This window comes from Hypanus sabinus, chromosome 14, assembly GCF_030144855.1.
Source record: "Hypanus sabinus isolate sHypSab1 chromosome 14, sHypSab1.hap1, whole genome shotgun sequence".
NCBI lineage: Eukaryota > Metazoa > Chordata > Chondrichthyes > Myliobatiformes > Dasyatidae > Hypanus > Hypanus sabinus.
Window position 1 is genome coordinate 100,375,332 of NC_082719.1, and position 17,011 is coordinate 100,392,342.

The following is a 17,011-nucleotide window of genomic DNA, read 5'->3' on the forward strand; positions in this document are numbered from 1 at the left end:
GAAATAAAATGTCTATGTTTTGAGCTGAGACTTTCAGCATAACTGGGAAGAAAGGGGGAAGATGCCAAAATAGGAAGGTGCGTGAAGGGGGAGAAATACAAGCTAAGAGATGATAGGAGGGAGGAGGGGTGACGTAAGAAGCTGGGAGGTGATAGGTGGAGATGGTAAAGGATTGGAGAAGAAGGAATCTGATAGGAAAAGAGAGTGGATCATGGAAGAAAGGGAAGGGGGAGGGTCATCAGAGAGTTGTGATGGACGTGAGGAGAAGGGGTGAGAGGGCAACTAGGATGAGGAGCGGAAAATGAAAGAAAGGGGGTATGTGGGGGGCAGTAATTACTAGATGTTAAATAAATCAATATTAATGCTATTATGTATTTCTACTCAGAATCTCTGGTCTACAACATATCACAGGCATTACGGCACTGAAACAGAGTGAAAAAAAAAATCTGTTTTACCTGACAGCCATACATGTTGTTCCATTGTTTAAGAAGGGCTATAAGGGTAAGTCAGGTCTGTCAGCCAGTTATCTCTGCCAGGGAAGTTACTGCAGTGAATTCTGGGGGACAGGATCTACCAGTAACTGGATAAACAAAGACTGATCAGGAGGAGTCAGCACAGCTTTGTGTATGAGAAGTTGGGCTTGACAAAGCTCTCTGAGTTCCTTGAAGAAGTAACCAAAAATGTAAGAGCAATTGATATTGTTTGTTTGTACGCTAGCAAAATCTTTAACAAGGTCCCGCAAGGTTGGCTGGTCTGGAAGGTTAAGTGCCATGGAATCCAGCCAGAGCTGGTTAGGTAGATTCAAAAATAGCTTGAAAGTAGAAGGCAGAGTGGGAATTGTTGAAGGTTTTTTCTTGTTTACTGCTGAGTTTATTGTTGGGAATAAACTTGTTATTCATTATTTATATAAATGATTTGGATGACATGGAATTAGGTGTTGTTGATAGTGAAGAAAGTAATCATAGACCACAGGGGATTGTGATCACTTAGTGAAGTGGGCCAAGGAGTGGCAAATGGACTTCTATACAGAAAAGTGTGAGGTCATGCACTTTGAGAAGTCTAACAAGTGTAGGAACAGAAGAACCTAGGAGAACGTAGTGAAAAAGATATTGAAGGCACTGAGTAGCGGATTTTGGACATTATGTTGCAGTGGCATGAGTTCAGCCTTGAATCACCTGGACAACAGCAATACCTATGTCAGGCTGCTGCTTATTGACTTCAGCTCAATGCTCAACACAATAATTCCTACAGTTCAAATCAATGAACTCCAAAGCATGGGCCTCTGTACCTCCTTCTGCAACTGGAACCTTGATTTCCTCACCAGAAGACCATAGACTGAGCGGATTGGAAATAACATCTCCTCCCCACTGACAATCAATACTGGCACACCTCAAGTATCATGCTTAGCCCACTGCTCTAGTCTCTCTGCACCCACAACTGTGTGGCAAGACGCAGCTCAAAAGTCATCTGTAAATTTGCTGACAACACAACTATTGTTGGCAGAGTTTCAGATGGTGATGACGAGACATACAGGAATGAGGTGGACTAACTGGCTAAGTGGTGTCACAACAACAACCTTGAACTCAACATCAGAAAAACCAAGGAATTGATTGTGAACTTCAGAAAGGTTAAGGCAAGGGAACACACACCAGTCCTCATCAAGGAATCGGAAATGGAAAGGGTGAGTAATTTCAAGTTACTGAGTGTCAACATCCTTGATTATCTATTCTGGACCCAACATATTGATGCAATTACAAAGAAGGCATGATAGCAGCTATATTTGATTAGGTGTTTGAGGAGTCTTGGTATGTCATCAAAGACTCTTGCAAATTTCAACAGATGTACTTTGGAGAGCATTCTAACTGGTTGCATCATCATGTCATATGGAGGGGCCACTGCACAGGATCGGAAAAAGCTGCAGGAACTCATAAACTCTGCCAGCTCCATCTTGGGCAATAGGCTCCCCAGCATCCAGAATACTTCAAAAGGTAACCTCCATGCCCCCTCCCCATTGCTACCATCAGGAAGGAGGTACAGGAGCCTAAAGATACACACTCAGTTATTCAGGGGCAGCTTCTGCTCCTCCACTATCAGATTTCACAATGGTCAATGAACCAACCCATGAACACAACCTTGGTGCTTTTTCCCTCTCTCTTTGTACTACTTTAATTTAATTTTCTTTGTTTATGTACAATGTCTTGTGTATGTGACTCAAAATGGCTTCTTTGGTTTGTTAAGAGTAGGAATGCTTCATTGTCTGATAAGTGTTTCTCTCGCAGTTGTTTAGCTGTAGACTTGCTGATATCGGGATTGAATTCATTTGTTAACCAATGGGGAATGTTATTTTGTCTTGTGAGCCTGGGAACTTGGGGGGGGGGGGTGGTTTGCGGGTTTTCGAGAGAGTCGGGAGGAAGACGCCGAGGAAGGTGGACATGCGCTGCACTGCTTGGTTGATCACTGTGGGTGGTCCCGGGTGCGAAGACGTGGAGGTCGGCGGAAAGTGACGAGGGATCGAATGGTTCGATGGTTGAGCTCCAACGATGTGCACTAAACTGACTGAACTTTGATAAGTTGGCACCTTTTGCTTTTTCTTTTCTTTCATATATATTGTATTGCCTAGTACTCTTAGTTTTAGTAAACTCTTTAAAGTGTATTTCATAACGGTATCTGGTGTGAATTTGATACTGTGTGCGGACATGAGGCATAAACTCGATTCTCACAGCACCTGCGTGTACGGGAGGTGGGATTGGTGTGTGGTGGGATCTCCTTTTCCCCTAGACATATACCAGCCAGTTGGTTAAGTGTTACATTTATGTAACATTCTGGTTCTGTTGGCTGCATAAGTCTAGGGAAAACAATCTCCGACCCTGCCAAACGTATGGGATTGAGGTGCAAAACCCTGAAACCCCGTTTGTGTGGATGCTGTGTGATTTGTTACTCAGTTACAAATCAGTACCACAAAATAACAGACAGTACACTATATACAATTAAATGATTTAGCTTTATAATTCTTAGTTTGACTAAAGGGTCAGTAAAGAAAAAACAAAAAGAAAAGGGCCCATTTAGAGAGTTGAGGGTAGATATAGGACCAATACAAAATGACGCTGGAGATATTGTAATGAGAGACGCAGAGATGGCAGAGGAACTGAATGCGTATTTTGCATCAGTCTTCACAGTGGAAGACATCTGCAGTATACCGGACATTCAAGAGTGTCAGGGAAGTGAAGTTTGTGCAGTGAAAATTACAACTGAGTAAGTGCTCAGGAGGCTTAATGGTCTGAGGGTGGATAATTCTCCTAGACTTGATGGAATACACCCTTGGGTTCTGAAGGAAGTAGCTGGAGAGATTGTGGAGGCATTAACAATGATCTTTCAAAAATCAATAGATTCTGGCATTGTACCGGATGACTGGAAAATTACAAATGTTACTCCACGATTTAAGAAGGGTGGGAGGCAGCAGAAAGGAAACTATAGACCTGTTTGCCTGACATCAGTGGTTGGGAAGTTGTTGGAATCGATTGTTAGGGATGAGATTACGGAGTACCTGGAGGAACGTGACAAGATAGTCCAAAACCAGCATGGTTTCCTGAAAGGAAAATCCTGCCTGACTAACCTACTGAAATTCTTATAGGAAATAACAAGCAGGACAGACAAAGGAGATGCAGTAGACGTGGTGTACTTGGATTTTCAGAAGGCTTTTAACAAGGTGCCGCACATGAGGCTGCTTAGCAAGATAAGAGCCCATGGAATTACAGGGTAGTTACTAGCATGGGTGGAGCATTGGCTGGTCAGCAGAAAACAGAGTGTGGGAATAAAGGGATCCTATTCTGGCTGGCTGCCAGTTACCAGTGGAGTTCCACAGGGGTCAGTGTTGGGACCGCTGCTTTTTACGATGTATGTCAATGATTTGGACTATGGTATTAATGAAGTCGTGGCTAAATTTGCCAATGATACAAAGATAGGTGGAGGAGTGGGTAGTGTTGAGAGACTTAAATAATTTAGGGGAATGGGCAAAGAAGAGGCAAATGAAATACAATTTTGGAAAGTGTACGGTCATGCACTTTGGTGGAAGAAATAAATGGGCAGGCTATTATTTAGATGGGGAGAGAATTCAAAATGCAGAGATGCAAAGGGACTTGGGAGTCCTTATGCAAAATACCCGAAAGGTTAACCTCCAGGTTGAGTCGGTTGTGAAGAAGGCAAATGCAATGTTGGCATTTATTTCTAAAGGTATAGAGTGTAAGAGCATGGATGTGATGTTGAGGCTCTATAAGGCACTCGTGAGATCACACTTGGAGTATTGTGTACAGTTTTGGGCTCCTGATTTTAGAAAGGATATACTGACACTGGAGAGGATTTGGAGAAGATTCACGAGAATGATTTCAGGAATGAAAGGGTTACCACATGAGGAATGTCTGGCAGCCGTTGGGCTGTATTCCCTGGAGTTCAGGAGAATGAGGGGGGATCTCATAGAAATATTCAGAATGTTAAAAGGCCTGAACAGATTAGATATGGTAAAGTTAATTCCCATGGTAGGGGAGTCTAGGACAAGAGGGCACAACTTCAGAAATGAAGGACGTCCATTAAGAACTGGGATGTGGAGAAATTAATTTAGTCAGAAGGTGGTAAATCTGTGGAACTTGTTGCCATGAGTGGCTGTGGAGGCCAAGTCATTGGGTGTATTTAAGGCAGAGATAGATAGGTTCTTGATTAGCCAGGGAATCAAAGGATATGGGGTGAAGGTAGGGTAGTAGAGATGACTGAAAGACTTGGATCAGCTAATGATTGAATGGTGGAGCAGACTCGATGGGCCAAATGGCCCACTTCTGCTCCTATATCTTATGGTCTTGTTAATAAAGAGTCTAATGTGCACAAGTTGGAGCTCAGGGTTTCCTTTTCGCCGATCCTCCATTGATTTTCCCAGACTCTGGGCCCCACTCCAAGTCCACTCCTTTCTGGCGTCTCTCCTCTCCATCTCCTGCTGACTTACAGACCCAGATTTACAGTCCCTCGGTGTCAGGCACACAGCACGACAACACACTCCCCTCACTGGACGGCTCACGTTCCAAAGCACTAGTTATCTCTAACCCTAACCCAAACACTGCTTCTACAGAAAGACCATTACGTTAGCAGTGAAACCCTTCCCAGGGTGTCACATTTATACACACTTATTGTAGTTAATGGATTTTTATTATCATATACTGCTGCTACCATACAAATCTCACCATGTACTATAAGTGTCTAAGACTCTTGCACAATACTGTGCTGTTGTTCTTTCCCATGCTGTGTGCTGCACCAGGCAGCAACTTGCCCGTTTCTTCAGCATTTTTGTCTGTTTTGTTACGAGGTCGAGCTCCTAGCTTGACATTCAACCCAGCACAGATGGAAAGCCTGCAAGGAACGGGCCGAATTTGAACCCAGGACCTCTCACCTCAAAGTCTGGGTGCAGAAGCCGCTACTCCACCAGCTGGTGCAGTACTGTATATTAAAGGTGATTCAGATTCTGATAGGAGTCACTGGTGAGGCTGCACTTGGAGTACTGTGTTCAGTTTTGGTCACCTGTTTATAACAAAGATGTGATTAGGGGAGTCCAAAACCACAGGGCATTGTTTCAGTGTGGGAGAGGGCCTGAGTAATTACCTTTTCATGCAGGGGGTGGTGAGGATATGAAACAAACTGACCAAAGGGGAGATTGAAGCAGATACAAAAATACCATTTAAGAAGCACTTGGATAGGTACATGGAGGGCAGGGACAGGACTTCAAGGCTTACAGGCTGAATTGGGATTCGCTAGGTGGGCACAGAACTCACCATGGACTTGCTGAGCTGAAGGACCTGTACCATGTTGCATTGCTCTAGGACATTAGCTGAAACTTTCAGAAATGTCAGTTGTAGTTCCAAAAGCCTGGGGTTGAGTTGTTGTGCATGTTCGAAAATGCACTGGGAATGTGGAGACGTTGGATGCTGCAATCTGGAGCAAAAACCAAACTGCTGGAGAAACTCAGTGAGTCAGGCAGCATCTGTGTAGGTAAACTGATCGCCCATCACATGTTGCATGACGCTGCAGGGGTGGTGGCTAATATATTGGGTTGGGAGCCTGCACAGCTCCTGATTCAGAGTCTGACCCACGACGTACTTCGTTCATCATCCCATTGTCTCCACAGATGCTGCCTGACTCTGTGTGTGTGTGTGTGTGTGTGTGTGTGTGTGTGTGTGTGTTGGAGGGGGCAATTTACAACAACCAATTAACCTACTAACTAGTATGACTTTGATGTCTTTGGACTGTGGGAGGAAACCAGAGCATCTGGAGAAAACCCACTTTTGCATGGAAAGATCATACAAACTTGCTTACAGAGGACATTGTAACTGAACTCTGAACTCTGATACCCTGAGCTGTAATAGCGTTGCACTAACTACTATATTACTTGGTGCTGTGGTTTTTCACTGTAGGCAAAAGATACCCCTCCTTTGCACCTTCATCAGCAGCCAAGTTCTTGAAGATTTTGAAATTATAGCTCCTGGACCTCCATAGCTTTTCCCTCTGCTCACTTCACCCAACACCCTAAATGCTGGAGGAAGCAACAGGTCAGGCAGCATCTGTGGAGGGGAATTAGCAATTGATGATTTGGGCTGAGACTTTCCAAGTTCAGGTTTATTATTATCTGACTGTACGTATATACAACCAAGCTAAATAATGTTCCTCTGGACCGTGGTGCACCTTCAAATCATATATCACAGACAATGCATAAAATAAATATTACCATAACTGTTAATGAAAATATAATTTAAAATGCAAGCAGCAGAGGTAAAAAGGAGACAGTAAACAGCTTGCTGTCTTACTGACAAGAGCTCGGTGGTGGGTGGGTGAGGGAAGATGCTGTTTAGCAGTATGGCAGTCCTAATGCTCCTGTACTTCCTTCCTGATAGTAGTGGGTCAAAGAGATTTTGGAATGGGTAATAGGGGTCCTCAACAATTCCTTGGACCCTCTGTGTACAATAATCCTGGTAAAGGTCAGGAATAGAGGAGATAGAGACTCTTCCTGATGAAGGATCTTGGCCTGAAATGGTGAATCCACAGATTCTGCCTGACCTTTTGAGATCGTCCAGCATTTTGTGTATTGGGTGAACTGAGTAGAGGGGTAAGATATAGAGTTCCAGGAGTTGTTATTGCAGCATCTGCAGAATCTCTTGTGTTTATGACTCCTAGCCAATCCAACCAGGAATGATTGTAATGACATGACATGAGGTTAGGGTCACCTTGGTAGGTAAAGTAGATGATGGAATTTGTTGGGAAACGTAGAGGAGGCTTGACACAAAAGCAGAGCAGTGGAGACAAGTTAGCAGTAAACAATATTTTGTGAATAAACTACAAAAGCCACAAAAGCCTACAAAACAAGAAAACAGATACTTAACATGACAAGCCAACAGGGTAACTGAAGGCTAGGAGCAAATGGCTGAGGCTGGCTGGCTCGATGTGTAAATGAGGATTATGGATGAGAGTTGGGTTTAAATAGGTTGCAGGTGATGAGTGGCAGGGGACTTGTTTAGCTGGATGGAGACTTGGAGGGGCCTGCAGGTGGTGCGTGGCAGAACAATCATGGTCATGGAAAGACCATGATTGCCCACATCATACAACACGGCATATAGTGAACATTTTCTAAATGGTGAGCGGGATCTTGATGTTCTACTAATAAGTTGATAAATTGGGTTATTATTGTCATATTTCATAGTCCTTGGGTCACAGAGTGCAGAAACAAGCCCTTTGGCAGAACTAGTTCATGTTCGGTTCCTCCACTGCATGCGGACTCTGGGTATTCCAATTTCTTCTCACATTGCGAAAAGACATTCAGTTAGGGTTAGTGAGCTCTGGGTGTGCTATGTCGGTGCCAGAAACATGGTGACACTTGCAGGCTACCCCCAGCTCATATTCTGATAGTGTTGCCGTTTGAAGAAAACGACGTGTTTCACTGTATGTTTCGATTTTTTCAACGTACGGGTCATGGTGAGCCCTGACAATGACGGAGGAAAAACAGACTTCCATAGAGAGATAGCGACCAGGATATATTCAAAAGAATTCCAGCAGAACGTTGGTGGCTCGGCCAAGCGACACCGCAGAACGTAACGTTCTCAAAACTAGGACCCCGCGATAAGTGCTAATCAGGTGTCCGCATAACACAGAATCCTCCAGCCAGTCAAAATAAACTTAACAAGATTAGGCATAAAGAACCAGGGATGAACAACTTTGTAAGTCAACAATTAACCAATTCGGGTGCACTAAAAATCTTAGAGCTCAATGCTCTCTCACTCCCTGTACATGTGACAGCTGAAGCCGATCATCTAAAAAAGTAGTGAGAGGGTTCTGGGTGTTCTAGCAGAGGGTTACAAAACACAAGTAAACTGGTAAATTGGAAAGCTGGTATATGGATTATTATTGTCATATGACATAGAGTCTTGGCGTCACACAGAATGTAAGTAGGCCCTTTAGCTCAACTGGTCCTTGCTAACCAGGATTACAATTTCAAGTTCAAGTTCAAGTCTATTGTCATCTCTGTATTCCATTTTTTATATATATATATATATATATATATATATATATAAAACAAACAAAGCCATGTTCCTCTAGTGAACCCACAAAACGTAAATCACACGCAGCATATAAAACAAAGTATCACCATAAATAGAGTACGGTGTAAAAGTCCTAGGTGCATATATATCTCTCGGTTGCCTCAGACTTTTGCACAGTACTGTATTGTCAATGTGCAACAGAAAGTGAGTCTGTAAATCTGGTGGGAGCAAAGGCTAATTGGAACAGTGAGGGTGGAGTGCCATGGGAGGGGTGGGCACAGGCAGCAGAGAGGAGTGGTTGGTGTGGTGCCGACACATCCAGCCGTGAGACACCAGGCAAGGTCACTTGATCCCAAACAATTGATTTATTGATAATTACAGAACACCTCTCTGGTGCTTCCTGCTTCCTCTTCCTTCCCCTTTTCCAACCATTCCCCTCTCCCTGGTCCTTTCCCACTGTCAGTCCAAACAGAGATACACATCAGAATCAGCTTTATCATCACTTACATCTGTTGTGAAATCAGTTATATACACACACACACACTCATGCACACACAGTGCCTACAAAAAATATTCACACTTCCCCCCCTTAGAAGTTTTCATGTTTCATTGTTTTACAACATTAAATCACAGTGGACTTAATTTGACTTTTTTTGATACTGATCAACAGAAAAAGACTTCTGTGTCAAAGTGAAAACAGATCTCTACAAATTAATTACAAATATAAAACACAAAATAATTGATTATATAAATATTCACCCTCTTTATTATGACACAGCAAAATCATTGCCAACTGTTTTTTGAAGTCACATATTTAAATGGAGATCACCTGTGTGCAGTCAAGGGGTTTCAATTGACTGAAGTAAAAGTACACCTATATCTTTACCACAGTCACAGGTCCAGCTGCTGGTGAGTCAGTATTCTGGCAAAAACTACACCATAAAGAGAAAAGAACACCTCAAGCAACTCTGCAAAAAATGTTATTGAAATGCACAAGTCAGGAGACGGATACAAGAAAATTTCCAGGTCACTGAATTTCCCTTGGAGAACAGTTAAGAATATGTAAGAAGAGTACATCAAGAAATGGAAAGAATATGGCACAGCTGTAAATTTGCCTACAGCAGGCCACCCTCAAATACTGAGTGACTGTGCAAGAAGGGGACTAGTGAGGGAGGCCACCAAGAGACCTATGACAACTCTGGAGGAGTTCGGTGGCTGAGATGAGAGAGACTGTGCATACAACAACTGTTGCCCGGGTGCTTCACCAGTTACAGCTTTAAGGGAGAGTGGCAAAGAGAAAGCCACTGTTGAAAAAAAAAACTCACATGAAATCTCAGTAGTGTTTGACAGAGGCACGTGGAGAATCTGAAGTCAACTGGAAGAAGGTTCTATGGTTTGATGAAACCAAAATTGACCTTTTAGGGTATCAGACTAAATGCTATGTTTGGTGTAATCCAAATGCCGCACATCATCAAAAACTCACCATCCCTACCATGAAGCATGGTGGTGGCTGCATCACACTGTGGAGATGCTTCACTGCAGCAGGACCTGGAAGTCTTGTGAAGGTAGAGGGTAAAATGAATGCAGGGAAATCCTGGAGGAAAACCTGATGCAGTCTGCAAGAGAACTGTGACTTGGGAGAAGATTTCTTTTCCAGTAGTACAATGACCCCAAGCATAAAGCCAAAGGTACAGAGGAATGGGTTATAAACAGCAAAGTTAATGTCAGGGAATGGCCAAGTTAGAGTCCAGACCTCAATCCAATTGAGAATTTGTGGTTGGATTTGAGCAGGGCTGATCACTCACAATCCTCATGCAATCTGACAAAGCTTGAGCAGTTTTGTAAAAAAGAATGGGGAATAATTGCAGTGTCCAGATGTGCAAAGCTGTTTGAGACCTATCCACTCAGACTCAAGGCTGTAATTGCTGCTAAAAGTGCACCTACTAAATACTAACAGGAAGGGGATGAGTATTTATGCAATAAGTTATTTTGTGTTTAATAACTGTAATAACTTTAGACTAATTTGTAGAAATTTGTTTCCACTTTGACGCAGAAGAGTCTTTTCCCTTGATCAGTGTCAAAAAAGCCAAATTAAATCCACTGTGATTCAATGTTGTAAAACAATAAAACATGAAGACTTCTGGGGGGTGGGAGTGACTACTTTTTATAGGCACTGTGTGTGTCCAAGACTTTTGCACAGTACTGTAAGTTAATAAAACACACGTCAAAATACAAGAAAACAGTTAATAGTGCAGTAAAGGGCTCTCTCTGATCCAGTGATGAAACCTCGGTGGTGGTAGGGTATTCATTAGCTCCACAGCCTGTGGGAAGATGCTGTTACCCAGTCTGGAATGCCTAGTCTTGATGCTTCTGTACCTCCTCCCTGATGGTAGAGTGTCAAGGAGATTGTGAGAGGGATGGTAGGGAGCCTGAACAATGCTTCGGGCCTGTCGTCTACAACAGCCCTGGTAAATGTCAGAACTAGGGAAGGTGGGGCACTCTGTTGATCCTCACAGTGGTTTTTCCTGTCCTCTCTATGGTCTTGCCCTGCAGCTTCTGTACTACACAATGATACAGTCAGACAGGACAGTCTCAATGGTGTTCCTGTAGAATGTTGTTAGGATGTGGGAGGGGTGGGGGGGGGGCTGTGGGGATTGGGAAGTCTTGAATGCCTCAATCTTCTCAGTGTAGACACTGCTGTGCCGCCTTGACTAGTGAAGAGGTGTGGTGAGTCCAGGTTATGTGCACGCCAAGGAACTTTGTTCTCTTCAGTCTCTCCACAGCGGCCATCGAGTGGCCGAGCTGCACCTTTCTAAAGTCCACAATCATCACATTTGTCCCATCTACGTTTAGATTTGGGTGGTTGTTCCCACACCATTTTAACAGGCCTCTTCACCTCCTCTCTGTATGCTGACTCATTATTGTTACTCATGAGACCAACCACTGTTGTATCATCAGCAAAGTTGATGTGGTTTCAGCTAGATGTGACAGTGCAGTCATGGGTCATCAGTGTGAACAGCAGCAGACTAAGCACACAACCCAGGGGGGCACCAGTGCTCGGTGTGATGGTACTCGAGAAGTTGCTGCCAACTTAGTTTGACTGGGGTCTTTCCATCAAGAGGTCCAAGATCCAGTTGCGGAGAGCGTTGTTGACACTCTCTACAACTGTCGAGGGCAGTTTATGCACCAGCCTCTGAGGGGTGATCATGTAATACACCAAACTAAAGTCGATGAACAATGTCCTGGCGTATGAGGCATAGTTTTCTAGGTGGGACAGGAGAGAGTGGGGGGCTGAGGCTATGGCAGCAGTGGACCCGTATGAACAGTAAGTGAGCTCGGAAGGGTCCAATGTAGATGGAACATGGGACATTATACAAACTAAGCCCTTCATGGTTGGAATCAGTGCCATTGGTTAGTAAACATTTAGGCAAGTTAACATCATTCTCTTGGACAATATCCCTGCAAACCTTTTCTATCCATGTACTTGTTGTTAATGCACCTTCCAAAACCACGTCCTCTGGCAGCTCATTCCAGACAATGATCAGTCTCCCCTCAGGTTCCCTCCCCTCTTAATTTAAACCTCTGCTTCTTTATTTCCTAACACTGTGAAAAGGACAGTATGCACTGCAGTAAAATGTGTCATTTGCATCAAGTCAGATCAGTGAGGACTGTGTTGGGGGAGGGGCAGCCTGCAAGTATTGCCATGCTTGCAGTACCAACATAGCATGCCCGCAACTCATCGTTTGGCTTTGGAATGTGGAGGAAACCAGAGAACTTGGAAGAAACTCAGTGAAGAAGTAAAAACTGCTTATAGGCAGCGACAGCAATTGAATCTCAACTCTACACCAGGTGCTGTAAGGTGTTCTGTGATGCCACACTATAACCATTCTCACATTCCCTGGATTTCTCTGTAACTATAGCAATATTTCTACTTGAGGAAGTTGCCGATGCTTATCTTTCCAATCATTTATTGGAATCTGCTTTTTGAGTGATCTGATATTGTTTACTACGAGCTGTGTAGTTCACCCACATTCCATTCATCTCCTCATGTCAATAAATACACTGTAGAAATATACTCAGTGGCCACGTTATTTGCTACCTCCTGTACCTAATAAGGAGGCCACTGAACATATGCTTATGGCCTTCTGCTGCAGCCCATCCTCTTCAACGTTCAACATGATGTACATACAGAGATGCTCTCCTGCATATCACTGTTATATTTGAGCTACTGTCACCTTCCTGTCAGCTTGAACCAGTCTGGCCATTCTACTCCGACCTCCCTCATTATCAAAGCATTTTCACCCACTCACTGGATGTTTATTTTGTGTTTTTTGCACTATTCTCTGTGAACTCTGGAGACTGTAGTGTGTGAAAATCCCAGGAGATCAGTATTTTCTGGGATACTCAAACCATCTCATCTGGCACCAATAATCATTCTGTGGTCAAAGTCACTTAGTTCATATTTCTTCTCCATTTTGATGCTTGGTCTGAACAAAAACTGAACCTCTTGACCATGTCTGCATGCTCTTATGCATTGAGTTGTTGCCATGTGATTGGCCGATTAGATTTTTGCATTAATGAGCAGGTGCAAGGGTGTACCTAATAAAGAGACCACTGTGGGTATTTCTCTCCTCTTCTCTAAAACAGTTACTAAACACCACTGGAGAGAATAGTGAGTGCTTTAAGTAATTGGTATTAATATTCTCAGTTCAAACGAGGCGTAGAGAACAAGGGACCTTTCCCTGTCAATAATGATACAGTTGTTAATATAAATATACTGAAGCAGTGATTACATATGTTAATACTGCCCTGAAGTTTTAGCTCAGTAAACTTGAGGTTGATCTGAGGATTGCTCTCTGGAAACGTCCCAGTTGGTTGATTTGGCATCCTAGGGAGTGCATGCCTACACAGCGCTAACACTAATTGAAGAGGATTGTCAAATGAAATCTCTTGGAAATATCCCTCATTAGTTTTAGATTTAAGGAGATTATAGGCCACACATTCTGAATTTGTAGTGTGCATTTTATATTAGGAAGGGGACACAGTATTAACATTTCAGGTGAAAGATACTTTGTCAGAAACAGAATCAGGTTTATTCAAATTCGACTTTATTATCATTCAACGTTACATGAAAACAACCAAAGAAAACTGTGTTCCTCTGGGACCAAGGTGCAAAACATAAATGGCACATTCAAAATAGCAATTTAAAAAATAAACTTTTTTTTTGTGTGAGACCATGTATATAGCCCAAGAACTGAGCAATGTGTCCCTCAAATTGATGGTACATTTCCAGGCAGTGTGCAGCCACTGCTGCCCAGCCTGTCATTCCACTGATCAAACACTGGAGGGCAGCACCAATGGGAGAGGGCAGCTCCCAACCGAGCATGGATGCCATGCTGCGCTGCTTCTGGCATCCCCTCTCCTGGAATGTAGCAGCAGGCAAGCTGGCAGCTTGAGGCCTAGTCCTTGCTACAACCAAGGCTATGCAGCTTCCCCTCTGCCTGTCACGCCACGAAAAAGTGAAAAAGACCTGCGTTATCTTACATTATTAATATCCAACAGGGCCTTGCAATCATGAAAAACACATGCAACAAAGAGAAAAAAATACCTTTGGTTGCGCCTGAGAGGCCGTTGCGTCCATATGCTCTGCTATCTTGCCGTAAGGAAAGATCAACATAAGAGATTCTGCAGCTTTTGGAAATCCAGAGCAACACACACAAAATACTGGAGGAACTCAGCAGGTCAGGCAGCATCAATGGAAATGAATAAACAGTCGACGTTTCAGGCCAAGAATCAGTCCCAATGAAGCGTCTTGGCCCGAAAAGTCGACTTTTATTCACTTTCATAACTACTGCCTGACTTGTGCGAGTTCCTCCAGCATTTGTGTGTGTGTTACTCAGATTTATTATCACTGTCTTGTATGGTGTGAAATTTGTTGCTTTGTTGCAGCCATAAACGTGACGAGAGGCCTAGGCGAGGATGGTAAGGAACCAAGTGCTGGATTATCCGTGACTAGAATTGAACTATGATTTTGAGAGTGAGACGAGCTGGTGATTGAGCCCCAAACCTGAGTAAAGGTACTCATTAAATATCCAAATTTTGGTGCCAAAACATGGCTTCTAATTAGTCCAGAATCTCTGAAGGGACCACACCAGGTATCCATACTGTAGAGACCCTTAAAGCTGACGTGGACTGGTGCGCACCATAACAGTAGAGTGCAAAGTTGTAAAATTACTATAAATTACAAAATAAATTGTCAAAATTATAAGGAACAATGAGGTAGTGTTCAGAAATCTGATGACGGAGTGAAAGAAACAGTTTCTGAATCACTGTATCTCACCTGTGATGTTAGTGGTAAGAAGAGTTTAAATATTTAAGTTTTAAGTTTAACTTTGCTAATGACAGCACTGTCACTGGTCAAATCAAAGGTGGTGATGAATCAGCGTATAGGAGAGAATGAAAATTGGGCTGAGCACAATAACCTCTTATACAACGTCAGCAAGACCAAGAAGCTGATTATTGACAACAGGAGGAGGGAACTGAAGCTCCATGAGCCAGTCCTTTTGGGAGGAACAGAGATGGAGAAGGTTAGAAACTTTAAATTCCTCAGTGTTATCATTTCGGAAGATCTGTCCTGGGCCATTACAAAGAAAGCACAGCAGCTCCTCTGCTTCCTTAGAAGTTGCAAACATTCAGCATGATATCTAAAGCTTTGACAAACTTCTATAGATGTGTGGGGGAGATTGTATTGATTGACTGTATCACAAGCCTAATATGGAAACAGAAATGCTTTGAATGCAAAATCATTCAAAGAGTAGTGGATACGGCCCTCCCAACCATTGAGCACATCTACATGGAGTGCTGTCACAGGAAAGCAGCATCCATCATCAGAACATGAGATACAGGAGCGGAATTTGGCCATTTGGTCCGTAAGTCTGCTCCACCACTTCATTGTGGCTGACACATTATTCCTCTCAGCCCCAGTCTCCTACCTCCTGCCAGTATCCCTTCATGCTTTGACCAGTCACGAATCTATCAGCCTCTGCCTTAAATATTCGTGAAGTATATGATCTGCGCAGTTGCCTGTGGCAACAAATTCCACAATTTTGCCACTCTGGTGAAAGAAATTACTCTTCATCTCCATTCTAAAAGGACACCCCTCTATTCTGAAGCTGTGTTCTCTGGACCTAGGCTCTCCCACCATAGGAAACATCCTCTCCGTTTCCTGTCAATCAAGGTCTTTCATCATTCAATAGGTTTCAGTGGGGTCACCTGTCATTTTTCTGAATTCTGGTGGATACAGGCCAAGAGCCATAAAACACTCTTCATATGATCAGACGTTCAGTCATGGAATAATTTTTATGAATCTCCTTTGAACCCTCTCCAGTGTCAGCATATCCTTTCAAAGATAAGGGGCCCAAAACTGTTCTCTGTACTCCAAGTGAGGCCTCATCAGTGCTTTACAATACCTCAATAGTAAATCCTTGCTTTTATATTCTAGTCTTCTTGAAATGAATTCTAAATTCACATTTACCTTCCTCACCACAGTCTCACCTGCAAATCTGCAAATCATCAGGGATTCCCCACCACCCAGGACATGACTCTCTTCTTGCTGCTGCCATCAGTACAGTTGCCAGAGGACCCACATCACGAGGTTCAGGAGCAGTTATTACCCCTCAACCATCAGGTTCTTGAACCAGAGCAGATAACTTCATTCACCTTCACTCACACCATTACTGAACTGTTCCTACAACCTATGGCCTCACTTTCAAGGACTCTCATTGTCACGTTCTCAATATTTATTTCTTCCTTAATTACTACTATCTTTCTTCTGTATTTGCACAGCTTGTTGTGTTTTTCACATTGGCTGTTTTCCTATCCAATTGGATGCAGTCTTTCATTGATTTGATTGTGTTTCTTTGTATTTACTGTGAATCCTCACAAGAAAATGAATCTCAGGGTTGTATATGGGGACATATATGTGCTTTGATAATAAATGTACTTTGAACTTTAAACTTTGATACTCAACTTCTAGAGGCAAAAGGCTAATGCCAAGCTCACCAGCCACTTCAAATTCTTAATGATTTTCTGATAGGTAGCAAAAGATCAAAGTGAATAGCAATTATTTGGAGTTGTGCTCCTTGTAGACAAACCTCTCCTTTATATTGTTTTTTTTAACTTGCCAGCCTCAAGCCCACTGTAATCCTATTACTCAAATGCATTAGAAAACAATTAGATTTCCTAGCAAGGCTCCCCCTAAGGCCATTTAGGCATTGATTTTTGATTTCTCCAAGTTTCTCAGAGTGAAACCAGTTTTCACCAGTTTAAGTGTCAAGAGTTATAATTTCATCTTGGGAGAGTTGTTTACTCTGGGGCATAAACAGTCATTATTTAGTTTTTCGCTTGACACCGAATCGACAAACAAGCTTGTTTGTGCTGGGATGTAA

General features: G+C 43.0%; 1 long non-coding RNA gene across 1 annotated transcript in view; it reads left to right on the plus strand.

Moving 5' to 3' along the window:
• Positions 1-574: 574 nt before the first annotated feature.
• LOC132405023 (uncharacterized) overlaps positions 575-17,011 on the plus strand; it is a 173,463-nt gene continuing 157,026 nt past the window's right edge. Inside the window, exon 1 of the long non-coding RNA XR_009515735.1 lies at positions 575-682. This is a non-coding gene — a long non-coding RNA (uncharacterized LOC132405023). The remainder of the gene's footprint in view (positions 683-17,011) is intronic.